Source organism: Mytilus trossulus, chromosome 2 (genome assembly GCF_036588685.1).
Source record: "Mytilus trossulus isolate FHL-02 chromosome 2, PNRI_Mtr1.1.1.hap1, whole genome shotgun sequence".
NCBI classification, from domain to species: domain Eukaryota; kingdom Metazoa; phylum Mollusca; class Bivalvia; order Mytilida; family Mytilidae; genus Mytilus; species Mytilus trossulus.
This window is the reverse complement of record NC_086374.1, coordinates 31172819-31200184: the sequence shown is the minus strand read 5'-3', so window position 1 is coordinate 31200184 and position 27366 is coordinate 31172819. Positions and strand designations below refer to the sequence as shown.

Sequence of the window (27366 nt, the reverse complement as noted above, 5' to 3'; positions counted from 1 at the left end):
AGTATATCTGTCCAGTTTGAGAAAAAGTTAAAGTAAAAAGAAAACTTGGAAAATATCAAAATAACAAGAGACATGAAAGACAAAGTTTTTGTTCATATATTTTGTCATAGATAAGATTTCATAAAAGTGAAACATAAAATCCTTTAGGCATGGAGAGGGATAGTTATACTGTGAAAATGTGATTTTTCTGTTAATTTAAAACCTTTTTTGCACCTAAGCATATGGAAGACTTTGTGTCCTATGATAGCCTCAGGTCCCAGCCCTAACTGACAGCTTCACTTTATAGTGACAATCTCAGCCAGGAACTCAGGCTAGTTCCATGATCTGTAAAGTAAAATTTGTACTGTACCTTTAACCAAGTTGTATATATTCCATGGTAAGGGGAAAAAGTATCCCTATCAATTTCTAGTTCTCATCAAGTGAGTTTTGTTGTTTACATAGTATCAAACCATGCAAGCCAAAAGATGACGTCACCACACATAAGGAGTTGAAGATTTGTATTTATTTGTGTTTATCTTCAAAGTTAAATTACAATTGCTTAGTTAATTTGAAGTTGCATAAAATATATTATACAATTTTCCTCAAATCCACACTGCAAATATTATATGAAGTTATGGGGTAAAAATATTTTGTTTACCGTATATATGGTCATACAGTATCTCAATCCAAAATGGAAAAAAAATATTCCAGAAAAAAGTAAAAATTTGGCAGTTTCATTTATTATATGAGAAGTAACTTGAATATGATTGCATTGCCTTTAATTTCTTTTAAATGACAAAACTATGTCCTCAAATCTATTGTAAGTATACTTTCTACACATAAGAAGGTCAGTGTTATAAGGTGTCAATCCAAGGTCAAATGCAATAATTCCATGCTTGTGTCAGACTAAAATACTTTTGGCAAACTTCAACAAATTCCTCATTTTACAACCTTAGTGATAAGCAACCATAAAGGTAGGATATAATACCATTTTATGTGATGTAACTGGCTTTATATCAAATAAATAAGGGGCTTCAAATTCAAACAAATCATTATCACCCATTTTATATTGCTTCATTCACACCAAGGTAACAGGTGCCCTTGATCTAATTAATAAGTAAAGATTTTACCTATCAACAATTGTCTACCTGTAATTAAGAAAGTTTTTGAAGTTTCGGGAGATGAGGTAAGGTATTCATGTGTATTGTTTGGCCCAGCTGGACTGATATTTGTATTAGGTAACCAGACTAGTTTAAACCTAATATTAAATTTTACCAAGTAGCAGTTTTACTGTGTGATTGATGGATTCATAACTTCTTAAATAAACACCAGTTTTCAATACCAGCGTGTGAGTCCAGAAATGACAAAAACTTTATACAAAACTGCATTTGATAATTGAGTTAAAAAGAGTTGTGAACACATAATAACCTCTAATCGTATTTATTATCAATGAATTTGCAATTTCTTTATAATGCAAACTGCAAGGTAATGTTTGGATAGATCAATCTTTTATAAACTGCAACTTAAACAATAATATATGGTTACAATTTTCTACTCGATACTTGAGTCTATCACTTAAGACTCATCCAGCAAGAACAGTGATTTCCAATTAAATGGAGGTAATACAAATACTCAAAGCTTGAGATAATCACTTCAAAATAACCCATCTATATGAATATGAATGTTTTTAAACAGTGAAATTTTAATTTTGAAATTAATGGAATTTTATTTATTTGTTCTACATACAATTTGCAAAAACATATTAAAACACCCCCCCCCCCCCCCCCCCCCACCTTTCTGTGTTATTTTTTTTGTTCTTGCTCTCATCAATGGCTGCAGTTTATACATTTTTTCTTTCTAAACCACAGATATTGCAAGACTGTATTGTTAATAACAGCAAGAACACATAGTATAAAGGAAAATTAAGTTGAATATTAAAGACAATTTTATCCAAAATACTAAAATACAAAGTAACACGAAAAGAAAAAGGGGGAGGGGTAATTTGTCTCTCAGTCATCCAAATAACAGCTGACTGAATTATTCTATCAATTGTCCATCCTCACCCTAACTCTTATAATTCTTTCCCCTCTAGCAGCCTACAGCCTATCATAGGCCTATCGAGATAGCAATCGGAGATAGGTCAGAAACAACTGACATTATTCAGGTTATCCTCACCTTAGAATCTGGGATTTAATTTCCCAAATCACTTATCTTTACTTCCCCACAACAACTAACTCAATTTGTCTGTCAATAATTAGCACTCATCCAACAACAACTGGTTCTATTCCAATCATTAGTCTATCCTTCACCACAATCCCCCCTAAACAACCTCTGATATTATATGTCAATCCCCCTAAACAACATCTTTTGTCAACCCCAATTGATTACCAATTATTTTTTCAAATCAGTAGTCTATACTCCCCCAACAACCACTGATTTAATTGATGTTTCTTAATATACTCTAAACAGAAGTATCTACTTAAAATAAACTTTTTAACTTGAGTACATCCTTCCGAAAATCTTTAAGGGAAGCGGAAACTCCTATTCATAAACTTTATTTTTGAAACTAGAACAATCCTAAAGTTTTCATTCAGCTTCAAAAGGTGAATGGTACAAAAAATTAAAGACAAAATGATTATTAGATCACAAAGTCTATTACCTAAATTAACACTTCAAACAAATGACCATAAAAGCCTTATGATCACATTACTATGTGTAGCCACTTTCAGTCATATATTTTCTTCAATGAATTTACAAACATACTAAATGAAAAAGCAACAAAGACTCAATTGAAGTACATGTATATGAATAAAGATATACATGTATAACTTTTAACACAGTCACTACATTTTCTCATTTGAAGATTTCAACCTAATGCAGCACTTAAACGATTCTGTCCAATCAAGTATTTATATAGCATTATATGCATATCCTTAATCCAACCATTTAATCTGTCCAAAGCCATGGATGGGACCGAACTAAATGATTGATTGGTGATTAATGCCATTTACAATACTATGGCTATTTTCAATAAAACTTTGTCATTTTTTATTTGTGGAGGATTTGCCTGGAGAGAACCACTGGACTTTGGTAGCAAAACTGACAATCCTAGTCAATAAAGATTGGAGTTGAATGCTACTGCCTCATGTGGTTTCAAACTCACAACCTCAGAGTTGTCAGACTAATCATATAGTAGTTGGACTACTTCGACCAATCCTAGCGAGGCCCCTGGATGGAACAGTACATGTACTCTGCTGAACTGATTTTAACCTTTTTATTGGTCAAGGAATAAATGTTATAACCCCATAAAAGAGGACACACAATTTTATGATAAATCTGTAGGGTCTACATGTGGTCATATTTAAGTCCTTAATTAAATTTTCAGGACCTAATTTTCTTTTTATGTCAACTGTGAAAAATGATTTAGAGATTTAATTAATTTTTTATGCAAATGAGCAGGTAAATATTTGCAAGACATGTATGTTATTTACCATTAAACTATTCCCAGGATGTTTTCGGTCACCTATATCTCCATTCATGGACCCGGAGATTTTATTATCACACTTAAGAATACAGAAAATCAGATTACTTCCTTTAACAGTAAAAAAATCTTAAAGGTCATTATTAAATTCTATTCCATTTTTCTATTAGTAATTTAATTTTCAGAGGTGACATTTTATTCATATTCCAACTCATCAAAATCTTCAAATTAAATCTACATTCAATCAAAACCAAATTTAATTACTTTTAGGTGGTATCCAATATTTATATGATACGTTGGGTTTTTCTTGGGTTTTCTGTTTTTCATAGACACCCCTACTTCTTCAAACATTTTTATTGAAGTATAAGGTCTAAGATCCACTAAAATTAACACCTCAATTAAAACATTATCCCAGGGAGTCTACAAGATTGTTATATTCACCTACATCCAAATTTTTAGAGAAATTAAAATTCATCTTTCTATGTATACAATTTACAAACATTTATATCCCTGATTAATATGCAGAATATAAACCAAACAAATAATAACTATCAAAAGATTTTTATGTGGATTTTTCGGTCTACTGTTTTCAAAAGAGAAGATAAAAGTCGAACAACTTGAATGAAAATATTTGGCTCTGATGCACACATTTGGTTTATAATGTTTGTTTTGTATAGCTTATTGCATAAAAACTTGTGCATGTATTTGATTACCAAGGAAAGGATCAACCCTCTTGGCATGTTTTTCCTATTTCACAGCTTCTTTGTATTCACTTTTTTGCACCTATCTTCAAATCATAAAGAACGAAAAATGAAAGAATTTTACAATAACAGATCCACCCAAAATTTTTAACTGAAACAACTTAAAAAAGAACTATTTTTCAATCAAAATTTTTCTGAAAAGTTATGCTATTTCTTGATATATATTTCTGCAAAGCCATGAAATAGAGGCAATTTGTCAAATACCCTGTGGGTGAGAGAAAGAGATATGGTGAAAAGGTGTGGGTATAGAAAATAATTTTTTTTTTTCACTTTGTTAATTTAAAATTTGAAAACTGTTGTTGTCTTTAACATTTAAATAAAACATACTTTAAATATGAAAACTGTACCAAAACACCTTCAAATATTGTCTTATGTAAACAAATGAAATTATTAAAAATCTATTTTTTTTACCATTCTGCTACATTAAACCCTTTATGCTAATGTATTTTTTAACTGATAAAGTAAGCCGAACCATTACTTTATTTGTTTCATCATATATATATATATATATTTGAAAGCAAACATTCACTAATTATTTATCTTATTATTTATCATATATGTTTAATAAATTTCATATTATAATCTAATCTACACTTACCTTTAATTAAGATTGTAAAGGTGCAATTAATCCCAATCCACTTTTGGAAACATAATTACTTTTTTTATGTTTCACATTGTAATACAAAATTTAGAAACTAGCGATTATTCCAATATAAACAATTCTAGACGATTCAAACTGTTCTTCTATCATAAAATATATTCTCCAAATTTATGAACGGAAAAATAAAATAGCTCCTCTACAAACCATCTGTATATAAAGTTGGTTAATTAGGATCAAAATCTTTTTTTTTACTTCATTTAAAATGATTATTAGAGTCTGTTAAACACATCCTGAATAAATATCTTTGATCAAGATAAAAAAGTTTTGTGTTTAAATTTATCTCACATCCATAAATCAGTCACAGATATTAAAAAAAAACCACTTCTTAAAAAACACCTTTTCGAAAACACGTAAAAAAATTGCTTAATTTGAATACTTTGAATACACGACTATTGTACTAGTGCACATATTACATCCATTTAGTCTGTCAACATAACATACCGACAAAAATGATCTGCTTACCACTTATGTCTTTTGGTAGAGTGAACAGTGTATTATAAAACAGGTCACGGTTCACTGCCATTCCCCTATGATAGTACTACCACCCCTTTAACAGTGTAATTTTTCAGTTAATGGTATTCTGTCTGGAGGGAAAGGGCAACCTTATTATGTGGTTAATGTTTATTATAACTTTGTCTATAGTTATATAATCTATGGAGATATATGACTATAATAATATATTATATACTAAAATGTGTATTAGAGGTTTAACTGAATATGTTGAAATATAAACTTTAATAAATCAATTTAAAAATAACTTAATTATATCAGTAGAAAAAATATAAACAAAAATTGGTTACTGTGGATTCATTACATTTATTGGGGGTACTTATTTTTAGTGGATTTAGTTGGTATAGGTAAACCACAAATTAAAATATTTTACAATAAACAAATTTACTAAGGCCACACCAATTTGATTCCTTGTTCGACGGACCCGCCCGCACCTATTTTTTTCAAAACAGATTTTTTTAATTTTTATTATATTCCCGCTTCCCGCATCCGGAAATGAAATCATGTCCATTTCCCGCACCGTTTTTTTGTAAATATTATATAAAGATCTCAACATTTATTTTTTAAAATCACAGTCTAGCCTTTATATAACGATTTTATACCTATCAGCACCCCACAACACTGTAAATATCTGCGAGAATATTTGTTTCAGCATGAAACCAATTTATTCCAAGCGGGAGTGCTCCGATATAAATATAAATACCAGTACAGAACAAAACGTTGGTTTCTTTCCCCCCTAACTTATATTCCCTTTAAATAAATGTTCGTCGTTAAAATAAAGTATAAAGAACTTCTGAAGGATTTGCCTTCAACTGCAATTATAATGTATGGTTACGGTCATACCCGCTGCAGGTTTGTGCACCTGTCATTGTTGATTCACGGACCTGTCGTTCAGCAGTTATTGTTTGTTGATGTGGTTCATTGGTATTTTCCCGTTTTGAAATATAATTTAGATCGTTGGTTTTCCTGTTCGAATTGTGTACAATACTAAGTTGTGGTCCCTTATAGCTTGCTGGTTGGTCTTGATCAAAGCTCTGTGTAAAAGGTCGTAGTAAGTTTGACCTATGTTTGTTATTATCAGGTTGGGACCAACCCTCCCTCAGACAAGGGCCTTGAAGGGGTCATTTTACCATGTTTACTGATGTAGAAAAGAAAATAGAAATACTAAGGATTTGTACAGTGCTACTATACAAAACCTTTGACAACTTAGAATTTTTTACTCTAAAAGAGGAGAAATACATTATATTTAAAACAACTTTTCTAAAGGAGGGATGGGTCCACTTATTTTGAATAATATTAAACTGTTAAAGTAAATGTGTTAACATGGATAAAGTCCAGGAATATTACAAAATTCTTGGACATGTTTTGACCATTTAATACCAAACATTATAGTTCTTTGGGAAAATATAAGCCCTTTTGTACTTGAAGTGTTTTTACTCATTTTTATTCATAACAGGGATATTCATAACATTAAGGGATTGTTCTGAACCTGATTATGACTTGGATGGAGAATTGTCTCATTGTCAGTCACACATACATAGACCAGATTTAATTATTCAATTATTTCTTGTTGAACAGGGAAAAAAACTTCATAAATTAAAGAAATGTCAAGGTACAAGTGATACATCAAGTTTTAATATAGTCAAAACCTACTATTTTATGTTTACCAAAAAAAATTATAATCGCTCGCCTTTACTTTTTAAGCTTCGCCTCAAAAATTTGCAAATTAAATATTTTTTTATTAAAATTTTCAAATCGCTCGCTCGCCCCAATTTTTGGAGTCCAAAAATCCGTAGAACAAGAAATTAAATTGGTGTGGCCTAAAGGCTTGTATTCAGACTTTTGCAAAACCACAAAAAAGCAAATATCTACTAAGTACAATTTATCCTCTATCCACAAAAAACAATTGAATCTGTAGTAATTAAGTATCTGATATACGTTTTCAGAATTTTTTTTCAGTATTCATGTCATTTCAAAACTTCTGTTAACATTTTTAACAGTAAAAGACAAAAAAAGTCAAAAAGTTCAAACAGAACCATTCTGTATTTAAAATGACTCTTAGGGTCCATCACTTGAAAGCATAATGGTTAATACTTTGGTCAATGCATCACAAAAAACCCTAGATCCTATATAATATATATGGTCCGAGTACACAGTTATCGTCCTTTGATTTTCGTTGTCCCTTCCAAATTTATTTCTGCATGTTTTATGCCTCATATAGCAAGTTGGAGGATGAAATGACACTGTAAAAAATTTGGGTCATAAATATTTAAGTAAAGTAGTGATTAGGTCCAGCTGAAAAAGGTAAAAAATTAGCACTTCGGAAGCTGTCAAAAGATTTCAAGACCCCCTTAACATAAAATTGTCCATATTTTGAGTTAGAGCTGATGAAGTTTTCTATAATTTTGATATAATTTGTCCTAAAAGTAGTACAACACACTGTAAAAATATTATTGAGAAAGCGCAGGTGGGATTTTTTTTATTTACATTTATTGTCTAAAAGAAATGCACTACGAAATAACTGTGTACTCGGACCATATATATATATATATATATACAACTTGTCTAAACATCAACCCAACAATGTTAGATCTGTAAATTTGCTTTCACATGTATATATATATATATATTTATCGCTATTTTGTGCATTTTTCCTTTGATTTTTTTTTGGTGATAATTTTCATATCCTGCTACTCGCTTGAGATGGAAAATTATCGCCAAAAAACTAAGGAGCCACGTGGCGTTGCTATTGAAATTGACATGGAAATTGACAACGTTGTCATAGGTAAAATAGCGATAAACAGATTATCATTGGTCATCTCAACTGGATTGCTTTTCTGGCTTTCGCTGTGACCAGCTCAAGCGAGAAAACCAATCTCGTTGAGATGGATGGTATATGAATTTAAGTCTAAAACAGTTATTTAGATATTAACATCTACTGAAAAGTCTGAATTTCAGAACACTTAACGTATTCAGTTGAGCCTTTCAGTTAATTTTTCAGACTTATCCACTACAGTAAATTCAGCACTGTTAAGATAACTGGATGTTCAGTAGAATTGATTGATAGGTGTTAAACACCACTTTCAGCACCAAGTGTTATTTCGTGGTGGTCAGTTTTTATATGTGAAGGAACCAGGAGTGCCCAGAGATAAAAAAAAAAAAGAAGGTTGGACTCAAATGCACCTGCCTCATGTGGGATTCAAACTCACAACTGTCTCATGTGGGATTCAAACTCACAACTGTCTCATGTGGGATTCAAACTCACAACTGTCTCATGTGGGATTCAAACTCACAACTGTAGTGTTGACAGGCTAGTGATACAGTAGTTGACCAACTTATATTTTTTTCTTGGACTGCTCAGACTACTGGGCCACCAAGTTCTACTGTTCAGTAATTTTCAGTGTATAAACATTGTCAGAGTATATCTATATGTCTAAAAATATAAGTTGCATGCAAGATTTAATTCTGGTCTTATTCAAGAAGTTAATATTGTATACTTTATATTTTTTACAACAGTTGAGAGTCAATTAAAATCCATTATAAGTTTGAAAGGTGTGATAGATGACCACTTTGCATGTGATTCAGACAGGCACTAACAGGATGTGTAACTTTCACATGGTTATGGATGTTTGAAGCAGTGGGTTGAAGTGCCACCACAAATATTAATTAAGCATCCTACTGGGTACAATAACGAGGTATTACTATTTGACAATCTTCTGAAATAAGTTCAGACAGCCTATTTTGGTGGTGGGATTTCTAAATGTAGTTTTAAAATATCTTGCTATCAATGTTAAAGGGAACACTTGTCATGTTAACAAAAAAGAGGAAATTTAAAACATAACTCAGTGGAACACATAAAAAACAATTCATTTGAGTATCAAAAAAAGAAATTTGCACTCAAATTCTCAATCTTTCTAGCAAGTACTTGTCGCCATCCAAAGTCATAACCTTATTATATGCATCTCTTGCAACTTTAGATAAAATTGAGAATAAAAATAGGAAATATGTCAAAGAAACAACAACCAGACCAAAGAGCAAAAAACATCAAAGGCTACCAATGATCTTCAACACAGTCAGGAAATCCACGACACGGAGGCAGGCTTCAGCTGGTCCTTATACAAAAATGTGTACTATTCCAGTGAAAATGAATTTCATATTTAAAGAGCAACATAAAAAAAGATATAAGCATGAACCAAAGCACCTATGTAAGCCAGTGGAGCATACATTTAAGACCAACATGACCCTACAATGGATATGTTCCACTTGACATAGTCATGACCCTACAATGAATATGTTCCCATTGACATAGTCATGATCCTACAGTGGATATGTTCCACTTGACATAGTCATGACCCTACAATGGATGTGTTCCACTTGACATAGTCATGACCCTACAATGGATATGTTCCACTTGACATAGTCATGACCCTATAATGGATACATTCCACTTGACATATTCATGACCCTACAATGGACATGTTCCACTTGACATAGTCATAACCCTACAATGGAAATGTTCCACTTGACATAGTCATGATCCTACAATGGAAATGTTCCACTTAACATAGTCATGACCCTACACTTGACATAGTCATGACCCTACAATGGATATGTTTCACTTGACATAGTCATGACCCTACAATGGATATGTTCCTCATGACATTGTCATGACCCTACAATTGATATGTTCCACTTGACATAGTCATGACCCTACAATGGACATGTTCCACTTGATATAGTCATGATCCTACAATGGATATGTTCCCCTTGACATAGTCATGACCCTACAATGGACATGTTCCACATGACATAGTCATGACCCTATAATGGATACGTTCCACTTGACATAGTCATGACCCTACAATGGAAATGTTCCACTTGACATAGTCATGATCCTACAATGGAAATGTTCCACTTGACATAGTCATGACCCTACAATGGAAATGTTCCACTTGACATAGTCATGACACTACAATGGAAATGTTCCACTTTACATAGTCATGATCATACAATGGAAATGTTCCACTTGACATAGTCATGATCCTACAATGGACATGTTCCACTTGACATAGTCATGACCCTACAATGGAAATGTTCCATTTGACATAGTCATGACCCTACAATGGAAATGTTCCACTTGACATAGGCATGACCCTACAATGGAAATTTTCCACTTGACATAGTCATGATCCTACAATGGAAATGTTCCACTTGACATAGTCATGACCCTACTATGGAAATGTTCCACTTGACATAGTAATAACCCTACAATAGAAATGTTCCACTTGACATAGTCATGATCCTTCAATGGACATGTTCCACTTGACATAGTCATAACCCTACAATGGAAATGTTCCACTTGACATAGTCATGATCCTACAATGGAAATGTTCCACTTAACATAGTCATGACCCTACACTTGACATAGTCATGACCCTACAATGGATATGTTCCACTTGACATAGTCATGACCCTACAATGGATATGTTCCACATGACATTGTCATGAAGCTACAATGAATATGTTCCACTTGACATAGTCATGACCCTACAATGGACATGTTCCACTTGAGATAGTCATGATCCTACAATGGATATGTTCCACTTGACATAGTCATGACCCTACAATGGACATGTTCCACATGACATAGTCATGACCCTACAATGGAAATGTTCCACTTAACATAGTCATGACCCTATAATGGATATGTTCCACTTGACATAGTCATGACCCTACAATGGAAATGTTCCACTTGACATAGTCATGATCCTACAATGGAAATGTTCCACTTGACATAGTCATGACCCTACAATGGAAATGTTCCACTTGATATAGTCATGACCCTACAATGGAAATGTTCCATTTGAACTAGTCATGATCCTACAATGGAAATGTTCCACTTGACATAGTCATGATCCTACAATGGACATGTTCCACATGACATAGTCATGACCCTACAATGGAAATGTTCCACTTGACATAGTCATGACCCTAAAATGGAAATGTTCCACTTGACATAGGCATGACCCTACAATGGAAATGTTCCACTTGATATAGTCATGATCCTGCAATGGAAATGTTCCACTTGACATAGTCATAACCCTACTATGGAAATGTTCCACTTGACATAGTCATAACCCTACAATGGAAATGTTCCACTTGACATAGTCATGATCCTTCAATGGATATGTTCCACTTGACATAGTCATGACCTTACAATGGAAATGTTCCACTTGCCATAGTCATGACCCTACAATGGAAATGTTCCACTTGACATAGTCATGATCCTACAATGGAAATGTTCCACTTGACATAGTCATGATCTTCAATGGAAATGTTCCACTTGACATAGTCATGATCCTACAATGGATATGTTCCACTTGACATAGTCATGATCCCGTTCTATTTGCTCATTGATGGTACCAATAAATTCACTTATCACCATAATTGTGTTTTTGTGAGTAGCAGTATGGTTATGACTAGCGGAAAAGAAACTGCCTTCCCATCTATAAAAGGTTACTTAACTTCTATTCCAATGCATAAAATACTTGGTGAAACAAGTCAGAAAATATTTCACTTTTAAATGATAAATATATTGCCGTATTAAATCAAAGTTTTAAGTCTCGCTTCAGAGAATTGGTATGGAATTGTTACTTCATGAATTTTTACCATACATTAAATGTATGTAAAGCACATGTCCAATCACAAGCAGCCAATCATTTATGGCACAAAGACAAAAAGAAGCACAACTAGAGGTTATAAAGAGCATGTGTCGCTAACCTAGGATTGTGCAATAGGCACTCTACAACATTGAAGCCTACAATATTATTCATGGCATTGACCTCTTTTTCATTGATCTTATATTGCTGATAATTTTTCTGTTTATACTTTCTTTCCATCCATTATAGTTTTTGCCAAAAACATATGCGACAACAATGTGTCCCCAGGACACAGAGGCCCCATCCCCACTTTCATTTTCTATGTTCAGTGAACCGTGAAAATCTCTAATTTGGCATTAAAATTAGAAAAATCATATCATAAGGAACATGTGCACTTAGTTTTATGTTGATTGGACTTCAACTTCATCAAAAACTACCTCGACCAAAAACTTTTACCTGAAGCGTGACGAATGAACGGACAAATGAATGGACGGATGAAAGGAAGAACAGACCAGAAAACATAATGCCCATAAATGGGACATAAAAATCATCATTTAAGACCAGTAAAATTAAAATCCAATAAGGATTTCAGCTATTTTGATTTATATTTAGATCTTTTCTTGCTGATCATCTTTGCATTTAAAATTTGTATCTATCTATTAACGTTTTCAAGACAAAAAGCAAAAACACAAAAATAATAATGAGCTAACCAACAATCTATATGCAAAAGTGACTTATTTGAAGAACTTGCCATGTGGACCGTTTTTGCATTTCAAAGTATCTATCTATCTTTTAGAGTTTTCAAGTTTATGAGCAGCAACTCATGAAATTAATTAAAGGGCAATAACTCTATTACAGAGTCAACTGAAGATTTATTGTCAGACAACAAAGCTCACACTGGTTGTTGTGCAAGTTGAGCTAAAAAGCTGTTGATGTTGAAATTTTTTACAAGTTTTTATGCCCCACCTACAATAGTAGAGGGGCATTATGTTTTCTGGTCTGTGGGTCCGTTCGTTCCTTGGTCTGTTCGTCTGTTGGTTCGTTTGTCTACTCGTCAGTCCATTTGTGCGTCTGTTAGACCTTCCATCCTTTCGTCCTGCTTCAGGTTAAAGTTTTTGGTCAAGGTAGTTTTTGATGAAGTTGAAGTCCAATCCACTTGAAACTAATAGTACACATATTCCCTATGATATGATGTTTCTATTTTCATGGTCCACTGAACATAGAAAATGACAGTGGGAGTGGGGCAACCGTGTACTTGGAACACATTCTTGTTTTCAATATTATGAATGATAAATGTTTGACCAGCTGCTTTATGCTATAATTCAAAACCTAAAATTGACTACATCTCCTGTGTAAATTTGCAATTTTTTAATCCTTCAGCAGTGTATAATACTAATTTTTTATTATTATTTTTTAAATATGCTAAAATGTGCTGATTTTGACATAGATAGAATAGTTTGATTTTATTAGAATAAAAAAGTTGATTAGTTTCACACTAAAGTTTCATACATCATAAAGTTTCCTGCTTCAACAATGACAAGTAATATGAATATGGGCAAAATAAAAAAATCCTTCAGAATATAATTTCAAAACTATTCCTCCCCGTAATTGTAGTTTGTGCACAAACTAATAATGTAGGACCATGGAAATACCAATTAAGTGTTGTATGCCAAAGGCATGTATGCAACTATAACAAGGACCTTCTAACTTAAACAGCTGTCCTTTTTTGGGGGGTTATTTTTTTGAGCTATCTGAAAAGAAAAAAGAAAAAAGAAGCTTCACTTACCTGTTGATAGTCATTATCCATCTGTGTGCTTTATCCATAGACCTGGGACTTTTCTAAGAAACAAATGTAAAAAATAATCATATTGAAAGAACAATAACCTAGAAAATGTTACTAAAAATCTTTACCCAAATCTAGCAGGAAGGAAAATTATATTTTTTTAAATTTTTTTTAGGATATAATAAAAAAAATATTGAAAAATTAAATCTGTATACCATCTATTGGTGTATGGCTGGCAAATATACATCTCCCAGAGGACAAATAGAGGAGAACTATTGATAAATCCTTCTTTTAATCATTTGAACTGTAATTATTGCAAAAGTAATATTAGAGGACAACTGCCAAAATGTGTTAGGCACGGCTATTGCTTACATGTATGTTTGTCATTACATTTCACGGTGTGTGTGTTTGCATATGTGTGTGTATCTTTTTAAATACCTTTTTCATAAAATACTTGATTATGACATTATGAATTGCTTCAAGCTTAACTTGTTTTAGTATGTATGGACATTGCTTAACTTATACAGTATACTTATCTGGATATTTATTCCCTTATTTGGTGATTTCAATTATGTGCATAACCTTGATATAAGTAATTATATATACATAACGATTTTCCTGGACAATAATCATACCCTGATATTGAACCAAAATTAAACTTCCATTCATCCGCACGACTGGAACAAATGAATTCAATTTGATTGCAGTGAATGAAGGTTGTCATCTTATTCTGTTCAATTACCTGAAATTGAAATACAAATGACCAAATTAGGACAAATTTGCAATTGAAATAAAATTGATTTCAGTGGCAAATTCAGATTATCTAACAATTTTTATGATTTTTTTATCATAAAATCTTCCAAAAACATTTCCCTGCTTGGCAGTATTATAACATGTTGTAGAGTTATCCCCCCTTTCAAAAAAATAATTGATATTACCTAGTTCTCTTTTTCTATACAATAAGTCATCTTTCACTACTGCTGCTATTAAGATCTTTCTATCACCAGCCATTGGAGACTTTTCAAAGCTTTTTAATAGTGATGGTCATTTTCAAAATTTTGCCTAACACATAAAAGTTATTTTCATTCCTAAAAAAAAAGAGAAGGATTTTAATAAAATGATATTAACATCAAAACCTATAGATACATTCCTGACCATGCATGGAATATTTGTCACTGGACACTAAACAACCAACAACCATTCATTTTACAAATTATCTGTTCAACAGAAGTGTTACACATTCTAGGGCCCAAATTTTTTTAATACAGGACTAAATACCAATTCCATTTTAAAAGAAGCACTGCCATCTTCAGACAATTTGAGTTCTCCCTGGCAGATGGGGAAAAAGAAAATAATTATACAGTAAAAGGCTTGATTTTATCAAATATCTGACAGATGGCACACAAGTGAGCTAGGTAGGAGTCCCAAATTACAGAAACAATTTACTGAAACTTGTAAAATTATTTTAAAGGAAAGAAATAAACATTGGAAATCAATGCTTTACAGAACTTGTCAAAACTGTGTATTAAAGTCCAGTATGCACCCTGGGTATTCCATACCAAACCCAGCAAGTAAAATTTGTATCAAATTCTCACAGAGAAAAAATACTCAAATTGAGAAAACTCTTCACCAGAGACAAAATGACTTAAAAGGTTAGAACTATAGTTCATGCAGCCATCAACAATGAGCAAAAAACCAAACCTAATGGCAAGCATCAAAGGCTAGTTAATGAAACTAGAGGCTCTTAAGAGCCTGTGTCACTCACCTTGGTCTATGTGAATATTAAACAAAGGACGCAGATGGATTCATGACAAAATTGTATTTTGGTGATGGTGATGTATTTGAAGTTCTTACTTTACTGAACATTCTTGCTTCTTACAATTATATCTATAATGAACTTTGCCCATTAGTAATAGAGAAAATTATTTGGTAAAAATTTACATAAATTTACCAAATTAATGAAAATTGTTAAAAATTGACTATAAAGGACAATAACTCCTTAAGGGGCCAATTGACCATTTAGGTCATGTGACTTATTTGTAGATCTTACTTTGCTGAACATTATTGCTGTTTACAGTTTATCTCTATCTATAATAATATTCAAGATAATAACCAAAAACGGCAAATTTCCTCAAGATTACCATTTCAGGGGCAGCAACCCAAGAACAGGTTGACCGATTCATCGAAAAATTTCACGGCAGATAGATCTTGACCTGATAATCATTTTTACCTCGTGTCAGATTTCCTCTAAATGCTTTGATTTCAGAGTTATGAGCCAAAAACTACACTTTATCCCTGTTCTATTTTTAGCTGCGGCGGCCATCTTGATTGGATGGCCAAGTCATGGGACAAATTTTTTAAACTAGATACCCCAATGATGATTGTGGCCAAGTTTGGTACAATTTGGCCCAGTAGTTTCAGAGGAGAAGATTTTTGTAAAAGCTAACGACGCCGGACAAAGACGACGGATGACGACGCCGGACAACGACGACGGAGGACGCCGGACACCAAGTGATGAGAAAAGCTCATTTGGCCCTTTGGGCCAGGTGAGCTAAAAATGAAAGAAAAAAATCCAATTCAAAAGAGGAATCTAATATGTCCTGATTTATGAATAAAACAAGATTTTTTTTTAATTTAAATATGATATTCACCAACAAGGACTATAACTTAATAACTAATACATGACAATCACTGAACTCATAATGAGTGTCAATGAGACAACTCTCCATCCAAGTCACAAAGTATAAAAAGTTTATAATTATAGGTCAAAGTCTTCAATACAAAGCCTTGGCTCATACTAAACAGGAAACTATAAAGGGTCCCAAAATGACTAGTGTAAAACAATTACAAGAGGCTGTGAGAGAGACAGCAAACTGGATTTATTTATATTTATTTGTGTCCTGGCATTTTTCAATATCACAAGGACCATAACTGATAAACGGTGAAAGTGAAACTCGTCAATAGCATATTTGACCTCCATTTTGTCATCAGTAACAACATATTAAAATCTAAAAAGCTTTAGATAAATGGTTCATCAGTAAATTCAATAACATGACTGGAAACACAATTTTTTCCATTTTTCAAGAACCATAACTCCTGAACGGTAAAAGTCAAAATCATCATTTTTAAACTTGACCTCAATTTTGTCATAAGTAACAACATATTAAAATTTTAAAAGCTTAGGTTGAATAGTTCATGAGTAAATGCATGGACAGGACTGAAAACGCCATTTTTCAATCTTTCAAGAACCATAATTCCTGAACAGTAAAAGTCAAAATCGTCATTATTGAACTTGACCTCCCTTTTGTTGTTAATAATGTCAGTAACAACATATTCAAATTTTAAACTTTGGTTGAACAGTCCATGAGTAAATGCACAAACAACATTTGGCTGCGGCCCGCCTGCCTGACCAACTGCAGTACATCCCCAAATCAATTTAGCCGACATTTATGTCACAAAAATCCAGTTAAAAATGGGAAAACCAATGGTCTCATCTATATGAAAAAAGATATAAACAAGAAACATATGTATGACCTAGTACAACAAACAACAACCATTGAACAACAGGCTCCAGTCTATTTCTTCAGATTATTACATTTGTTTAGAAACCAACATTGCATGAAATGAGTCTTTTTCTGAATTTCTTAATAAACAGGTAAAATGTCTGTCCAAGGTTAACCAGTACAGCAAAAAAATATTTCATTCATTTGTGGATATAAACATATAATTATATTCATTTAAATAGATGTACATGTACAATAAGATTTAATCAAAATCCAAACCCTGGACTAATTGTGTATAAAAAGTAAATTAAAATAATTATAATGGTACTAGTATAAATGCATAACTTTTGGAGGGTGAAGAAATCTTCATATCTCCTTAAATCAAGAGAAGCGAATGTTTTGTTCCACTGCCTATATAGATCTATATACTTTGTTTACTACTGAATTTACATACAATTTTCCAAACCTCTTGTTTCTATAAAAAAAACACCACATTATTTAAAATATTGATAAATCGTACTGATCAAAAGATAATTTTGTATTAGTTTTGTTTTAATTTTATACACAATAGTGATTTTACGATCGCAAATGATTAAAAATTGTTCAAATAGTACAATCACAAAAATTCTGAGCTTGAAAGAAACCAAATAGCAAAATCAAAAGCTCACAATTGCAAACACATCAAACGAATGGATAACAACTGTCATATTCCTGACTTGGTAACATTACTTACAATAACCATGCATAACCTCACATTAAAAAGTCCCAATCTTAAGAGGGGACTATGAAGTTTAGTTCAGTCACATTGAATGGTCTAAATCAATCAAAAATTGATTATGCTATCAATTTAACATACAGTGGAATAATTACAATTGGTTTTTCGTTATATAAGCTAGTCAGCTTACTTACATTTAGATGAAAGTCCGTTTTTTCCTTGTAATATTTGGTATTGAATCCTTTAACTTCACACAAAATTTGAAGATTCTACCTTGAATAGTTTTTGAAAACTAATGAGATAAATTTGTCATTTACAGGTGTTATGTGATTGTTTTACATTATCTTTACCTTGAATATCTCTTAAACTAATGTATACAGAGGGGGATCATGGGGCCCCACAAACTGCCTAAGAGGGGGGCTGCTCAAGTCATGCTTCCGTGATTCCCTATATAATCAACCAATTTTTTTCCCACAAAAGGGAAGGGGGAGCAGGGCACCCTTGAAAAACCCTCTTAATCTGTTTCTGGTATAATGTCCTTTTCGCATAGAGTTACCAGTATATACAATACATATATTAATGAAGATTAAATTGATACCAATTATTTGAAAATCAGAGTGAATTTAACAAATTTTACATGCAGAATTGTAAAATGTGATGCTTTGTTCTACATTTTTATAGTTGTAATTTTACTGTACAAACCTGAAAAAAAATGTATTTCAACATACTTAAAAATATAAAATTATATGGAGTAAGATGAAATAAAGTTATATAGATGTTATGATGATATATATATATTTACAATTATACTTGTTTTTGTTACAGCTTCTCTCTTTGACATTAGATGGAGTTACAGGGGCATAACAAGAAAATATGAGGTCCAAACATAAAACAGGTCCATACACTATGATGTTCCAAATTAATTTATGGTCGGTGTCATGGCTGTGTATAGGTGAGTATGCTTTTTTGTTGTAGAATTTAACAATAATTCCAACACTTACCATAGGCTACTGGAAATATTATAATCCTATATTCATCAATGGTATCTTATGGTGGATTGAGATGAAAACCAAATAACCAAGGATGTAGGTCCTTCATCTTATCATTCCAGCATCCCCATCTTTCAACTAAGTTCAAGATTACTTTGAGGTCTGACAGCCTTTTTGGAACTTCATCAGCCATGATACTGACAACAACATTGAACAACTGAAACAAAACAAAAATTTTATCTGTAAGAAATATAAACTAATATACCATACACAACAAGCTTGTTAAAGCTAGCAAAAAGCTTGATTTCAACTCATAATTTAACCATGTTTTCCAGGACTAAAGTATCAGTTAATACATCTCAAAAGTATCTACAGAATGGTTCATATACATGTACTAATTTACCAGCGCTATAATATGTAATCATGTGATGAAAAATATCTATACAAATTTTCTTATGTACATGTAGTTGCTAAATCTTGAATCTTTAAAATGAGGTCAAGGACAAAGGCCTTATAAACCTATGGCATCAGTATACAAAATATGGAGTATCTTGATATTTTAATCTACTCATATATAGAGATAAAAAAAAGCAGCCCTGTCACTTGAACAGGTTTTCACCCCCAGTCTCAGTTTCTGCCACATTTGTTTCAGGCAAGATAATAAATGAGAAAATTTATATTAGACCCTGTCAAGAAATATAAAAATTGCACTGTTAATTGAATGATACCCCCCAACTGTACATTAATTGCAACACACATGTGTATTTTAATGGTTAAAATGCTTGTATGCATGGAGGGTCATTTTTACGTACAGTCTGTGCTAAACAGTTTTAGAGTTTGTCTGACCGACAAAGAAATTGGTCTGACCAAATGATATTTTTCTCAGCATACTGTGTAACAATTCCAAAAAAGAAAGCATTCCAAAAAAACAATAAAAAAGTATATTTGATAAGGGAGCTACCATTTCATTTTTATTAGCCTGGGGGTGGGGGTGCTGCTAAAATGATTTTTTTTTTGTTCAATAGTATCATCGTGTGATGTGCTTTCGTACTACATTGTAATAACTATTTTCACTGCTTGGGGTTTTCACTGTTGAGTTTTTATTCAGGTGTTTACTCAAATTTATAAAGCATGTCCAGTAGATGGATTTTAGGTATCTAATTGTTATGTCAAGACTTACTATGATTTTTTACTGTTTCCAATTATATTTTGCGATTTTTGTAGTAAAAAAAACGGCCTCATATGTTTCTGTATGAAATAAAAATTTGATCAGTACACAGACAGGAAATGACTATAAAATCCTGAAATTATCATTTTCTAAATTCGTGGTTCTGGTGATCACTTGAATCATAAAAAAAGTTATTCAATACTTTTCAGTGCTAAAAAATACTAGTAAATAGTTTTAGGTTGGTTTTTCATGTGCTGAAATTGTTAAGATTTTGATTAATTTCAAATTGGCACCTGGTTTGCAGTCTCCAGCATTTTTATTGGGTTAAGTGCTCCTCCTGCCTTTTTTTACTTGAAAATCAAAAATGCAAAGGAAACTCCTTTTATCACCCAGAAAAGCTATTCCTTTTTTTTTTTTAACTTTTTGTTCTATTTTGAGTAACATTGACCTTGACCTTTTACCTGAGTCCAAATCTTCCCTCATTATAAAACGCATCCCAATCAAGCATGGGATCATGGAAACTCAATTCAAGCTGACATAAAAACATAAACCTTCTTCCCTATTCCTATATCTTCCATCTATGGACGGAACCAGTACGTTCTTCAAAGATAGCCTCTTTAAAGTTTCAATATGTAACCCCTTGACCGAGCTCATATAGCTCTTAGCTTGGATACAACCGGGAGTGGGGAAAGTAACTAGAGCAAACAGTTTAGTAATTTTTTTTTAAAACCCACTGCATGACAGACATAAAATTGAGAATGGAAATGGTGAATGTATCAAGGAGACAACAACCCCGACCGACCATAGAAAAAACAACAGCAGAGTGTCACCAACAGGTCTTCAATGTAACGAGAAACTCCCGCACCCGGAGGCGTCCTTCAGCTGGCCCCTAAACAAATATATACTAGTCTAAGACTATAAGTTCAGTGATAATGGATCATAATGAACGCCGTACTATTTAATTTCCAAATAGTACACAAGAAACTAAAATTAATATGATACAAGACTAACAAAGACCAGAGGCTCCTGAATTGAGACAGGCGCAAAAATGCGGACACATGTTTCTGAAAAAAACCTATCTATATTATGATATTTATAAGATCCAGGGGCGGAACCAGCCATTTTAAAAAGGGGGTCCCAACTCAGGACAAAGGGGGGTTCCCATTCAAATGCATTGATCGGCCTAAAAAGGGGGGGGGTTCCGACCCCCGGAACCCCCCTGGATCTGCCAATGAGATCTGCGACTATTATATCATTCCGAGATAAGACCTTTAAAATATACAGGTATTCAGTTACAACTTTAAGTGCCTAAGTGTCAGACTTAGTGTCTTGAAAGGCTAGTTATTGCATGTATTGTTCAGTACTGTGACGCCTGACTAGCCCAGTATAAACATGTATGAACTACCATCCTCGTATATTTATAATAGATAGCACTCCTTGCCAAAAAATGACAAAGTAATGCGTCGTAGCAACAAAATAAAATATTCATAATTATTTGACTGACTTGCTAACTTTAATTAGCTTGAAATCCTCATCCTCAAGATATGGATGTGGGGCCGAGGTCAGGAGGTCCTATAGTGGTGCTTCAATTCTGGATTCTCTTATTCTTTAAATATTCACACTCAGTCTCTCTTCTTCTTCTTCTTCTTCTACAGAAAAAAAAATCAACTGGTTGATGATAACTTTCCGGCGCATGCCTGGTTTAACAGTACTGTATATAATGCGGATACAGATTTGATTTGAGGACGACCATTTGACTTTCGTGTGGGTTGGCAGAACATTTCAAAATGAATATCCAATATCCTTGTAAGAGCTGAAAAGCTTGCACAAGAAATGACGAAAATGTTTCTCTGCAAACGTAACAAATGCAAGAAACGATTTAGCATAAATGTGAATACATGTCTAAGAATGCACACCAATAGATGCAAATAAATAAAGGTCTATATATTTGTAATCGGCAAACAATTCTACTGCCCCCACTCCCCGGTTTATCACATGGTCTTCCCCTGATCATAATCAACTGTTTTCTTTGCGGAAACAAAGACACTGTAGAGGATTAGTTGGGTAATGAGTAATATGGGTGATGTTTGAAAACAGCGAGCGAGTGCTTAAATGGATATAATGCATGTAATACCTGGAGTTGCAAAGAAATAAAAGTAATTTACTTCTGGTAATGCTTTGTCATACAAGGAGAAGGTAAGGCTAGTCATAAAACCAGATTTTACCCACCGGGCCACCATTTTTCTTAAAATGTCCTGTGCCAAGTCAGGAATATGACAGTTGTTATCTACACTTCTGTTTCTATATATATTTGTGTTTGCTTTTGTTGTAGTTCAGTTTTTGTGTTGTTCCGCTGTTTTTTCCTCTCTATTTACAAGTTTGATCGTTTATATCAATATACAATGTTATTTCCATTGTTTTATGCAATGAAGGTATACATATAATAGTAATGCTGCAGTTGTTTTTATAAGTTTATGTAAATAAATTGAAAAAAAAACTTCGGTTTCTTTATAGTACAATCTGAATAAAATGTGGATCTATCATAATTTTCATTCGTATAGTTCTGGACAAAATATTCAATTTCATGATGTTTGATGTATAGGGAAAACGGTAGTATTACATTTTCCCAGCATTAGGTTGGCCTTTTGTGTACCCAAGACAGGGCGTAGGAAGTCAACTTAAGAACGCTGTGATTGGATGTATTAAAGGGTACAAGTTATTTTTTTATTTATCTATTAATAACTACAGTGTGTATATTTACAATATAAATTTTAGAACCTATTGAAATATTTTCTAGAGAATTATTCGAAAATGTTGCATAATTAGTAAAGGTTGAATCAAGTGCATTTGGTTACTATGCAATTATTCTAAAAATAGTAAAATCACGTGAAGGCCGCGTGGAGTCTGCATGCACAAAGCGTGATAGATATTGTTCGGAACCAAATTGCGTTCTGAAATTCTCTTGACTTTTTATTACTTTAGCGTATTCTCAATCATTTATTTATTTAGTATATTGATATATAATTGATGTGTTTCCCTCGGATTTGGTTGGTTTGTCACACAGGTTTGTTTTTACTTCATCGATTTATTGAACATGGTATACTACTGTTGCCTTTATTTTTCTTTTTTTTAAAATACTCAACAGAAGGAATTCCATTGGCTAGAAACTAAGGGCCAAATCCAGCCATTTTAAAATGGGGGTTCTAACCACATGTTCCCATTCAAAGGCATTGTTGGTCAAAAATGGGAAGGTTCCAACCTACAGAACACCCTATCCTTTTGGATCTGTCGCTGGTAACTAAACAGGGACGATATGTAACAAGTGGATTTTTTTTGGGATCTCTTATTTCTTCTCCCTGTTTTCAGATACTATTTTTAAAATATGTGAACTGAAATATCATCACACAATTCTCAAATCTATACTATTAAACGAGAAGACCTCATTTTGGGTGTCGCTTCTCTTCTTTCCACAATAAATTAATCATCATGCCTCTATGTCCTATGGATACAGTGCATAATCGCATTTGTCATCCATTCATATGATTATTCAGATTGAGTTATTTCGGGCAGAGACATATAATACATATATATTATATGTCTCTGTTTCGGGTGAAAAACGAGAAAAAAGACGTCCGGATATGTTTCCGTCATTGGGCGAAATTTTAAGTCAGATTAGACTTCCAGGTTGCGTTTTTCTGTATACTTTGAACATACATCAATACTACGAATACGAGACGAATACAGTGTATTTTCTGTCTTATATCCGTCATTGGACGAAATTTAAGTCAGATTAGACCTCCGGTTTGCCTTTTTCTTTTTACTTTGAAACAAATACATATACTACGAATAAAGTGTATTTTCTGTCTGATATCATTTTCAAGTTTACTATCCACTGATCCACGGCAGTCACAGGGTTTATTTAATAGAGAGGGTCTGAATAATATATCAATGACCGCTGTGGATCAATTATTAAACTGATAATTGACTATAAAACGAAAATACACTTTCGGGACGTCTGGACCGGGTGTTTTTAAGATCGAAATTTCAGGATTGACCATTTCGGGATCCGGGATTACTTTTTTCGAATTTCGGGATGTCGAGATATCTAATTTGTATAATAAATTCAGAACCTCGGGATTTCATGTTATTAAGCCCGGGATATTGGGATCAGGACCCCTCCGCAGTGGCGGATCAAGAAATTTTCATACGCAGGGTCCTTTGACTGCCTAAGAGGGGCCCGCTCCGGTCATGCTTTAGTGATTCCCTATATGAGCAACCAATTATTTTCCAGAAAATGGGGGGGGGGGGCCTAAATCCGCCTCTGCCCCGACTCCCCCTTTTAATGAATGTTCATAATATACAGATAAGCGCTAAAATAATTCATGAGTCATTAAAGTTAATAGAGAACAAAAAAAAAAAAGGGATTTTTTGTGGAAAAAATGAGGAGCCGGGCTAGAAAAACAATTATCCTGTCCCAAATTACCTATGACTTTTGATACCTTTTCTAAAATTCTCAAGTCACTAAATGTTTTACAAAAAAAAGAAGATGTGGTATGAACGCCAATGAGACAGCTCTCCACAAGAGACCAACATGACACATTTAAAGGTCACCTTACGGACTTCAACAATAAGCAAAAGCCGATACTGCATAGTCTGATATAAAAGGCCCAGAAATGACAATGTAAAACATTTCAAATGAGAAATCTAACAGCCTTATTTATGTACAAAAAATGAACGAAAAACAAATATCACTGAACCACTGAATTACAGGCTCCTGACTGGAATGTTCATAATACCTACGACTTTTGATACTTTTCCTGAAATTCTTAAGTCATTAAATCGTTTACAAAATTCTTCCTACAACACTTTACATCCTTTCAAATACGTTCTGAATGCCCGCGATTTCGCGGGTGTTTTCTAGTACTATTGAACAAAATGGCTATATAATTTGTCAATAGCTCAACATGGAGGAGTTGACACGTGCGTGCGCTTGGGGGAAATGCGATTTTTTTAAGGTATTATCTTATAATTTATAATAATACAACTTACGAAAAAAACAATATGACAGACACGAATCAACGAAAACTACTGAACTTCAGGCTACTGGTTTGGGAAAGATACATTAAGAATATAGCGAGGTTAAACATTTAAGTGAGCGCTCAATGTGCTATCCAATAAATTGCATTGGACAGATGGATATTCATATAGCGGGCAAGGTACGTATTCTGTTAAACATAACTTTAGACATACGTAAACATTGAGTAGGAAAAATCGTCCAAGGAAAAGCTCCATATAAGGTATGTCAATTGATGTTTTTTTTATAGCTCGTTATAGTATAACTAATCGCCGTATTTGAATATCAAAAAATAATACAACGCGTGACCGAACGACGCATGGATTAAACGAGTGCGCAGCACGAGTTTAATCCATAGCGGCGTTCGGTCACAAGTTGTCTTATTGTTGATATTCAGATACGGCGATTAGTTATACTTTTTATTACATTGTCAAATTGCTTTTTTTTTATGAAATTAATGTACAAAATGTAAGGAACTATATGTTTTTCCTACGCATGTTTTGTTACGACGTTATCGACGTCTTGACAACGCCTATTGTTGTATGACGTCAGAGAGTGAAATAACACATGTGAAATTATCGGTTTTTATCTAACTGGGAAATCAATGTAATTCATTGCAACCAATGTAATAATATTCTTTAACTCCAAGAGGACTTGTTCACTCCAAGCTCACACCATTACTTTTGAATGTACAGTACAGAATAAGTGGTAGAAATTAGAAGTCATATCTCTACACACCGCCTTAGTTTAGAATCTCCATGTTCAAAAAGTTTTTTTTTTTTAAAAGGCTACATAAGTACATCATCTCAAACAAAGTTTACATCTTCGTTTGAAGCAAACATATAAAAAAGGTAATTGCTTTTTTATATATTTTTTTTCTTTGACGTGTCGATTCTGACAGACAGACAACAGGTATTAAAGGGATTGCAATTAAGTTGTTATCCATTCAGTCTTGTAAACAGAGACGTACAATTTAATTATTTCAACAAACTTTCGTATTAAATTACAACTTTCTCCCTTGATCAAAAACATAAAACGAAGCAATTTATTTCAAATTTTACAAAAAACGTGAGGTCCAAAGAAATTACGATATCTTTGTGTGATGATCTACCTGTTGTAAGAGTTTTGACAATATTCATAATGAATTATGACAACCTTTAATTAAAAGGAATTTTGCTAATAGATAAATAGTCAGGACCATTTTTTGTATTTGTTCAAACTGAGTACTTAATTGGGAATATTTTCCTTTCTTTGAAGATAACTAGCCTATTGAATCGCATTAAATCATCATTTCTTTGCCAAACGAAGTATTTAAGAAAGATTTTTGTGACTATGTATGTTCTAATTACAGAGTGTATACGACATTTCTTTTAAGACGATAGCGTGTTTGAAAGGATGTATTGTTAGTCAAAAGATTGGTCCGAAAGCATCCCAATTCATTTTGTCATTATTTTTAACTTTAGCTTTTGAAAAGCCACCTGTCCTTTGATAATAGAGGTCAATATAGTCGTAACACAAACAGAAGAAAACTATTGGACAGTGTTTATGTAGTATATTATGCGTACGAGTCGTTTTCCTGTTACTTATTTTATTGCTGCTTTATGTCACGGTGGAACAACAAGCATTTCAAGCATTACAAGTTACAAACGAAAATTCGAAATTCAATGAAATAAAACATTTATTCACATAATTCTCCTTATACAACCTTTTTAAAAACTCTTATCTTACCTCATATTGGTCCACTTACATTTACCATGCGTGCAAAACTCTTTTTCCCATGTTTGGTACGATGTCAAGTTTCATGTGAGCAAGCTTTGTGATGGATTGCGTTTTCTTATCTACGAATCATCAACTCCCCCTTTATCGAATACTTATTGCAGGTGTACAATGTATCATCAGTAAACAACAGATAGCAATACAACGCAGTAAATATACAATTAAGGTTTGAAATGTTAAATTCATAAAGGCACAAGTCTTCAAAACGTCTTATAGAATAAACAAGCCATAACACCCCAAGTAACAACTAACAAGGACCACATATTTACAATAAACAATGTATGAGAAATTTCGATGACCACACTGC

At 33.0% G+C, this 27366-nt stretch overlaps 1 protein-coding gene across 3 annotated transcripts in view; it reads right to left on the bottom strand.

Annotated features, from left to right (window-relative positions):
• Positions 1 to 20880, bottom strand: part of LOC134706991 (semaphorin-5A-like) — a 93338-nt gene extending 72458 nt beyond the window's left edge. The window contains exons 1-4 of one of the 3 annotated variants that reach the window (XM_063566407.1): positions 20761 to 20880; positions 19054 to 19258; positions 14773 to 14922; positions 13838 to 13890 (exon numbers count right to left, since the gene is read on the bottom strand). The gene's annotated coding sequence lies outside the window, so the exon portion shown is untranslated. Of the gene's footprint in view, positions 1 to 4819; positions 5393 to 13837; positions 13891 to 14772; positions 14923 to 19053; positions 19259 to 20760 lie in introns of those variants that run through there. The other 2 variants (XM_063566409.1, XM_063566406.1) reach the window with 2 other exon arrangements.
• Positions 20881 to 27366: the final 6486 nt, after the last annotated feature.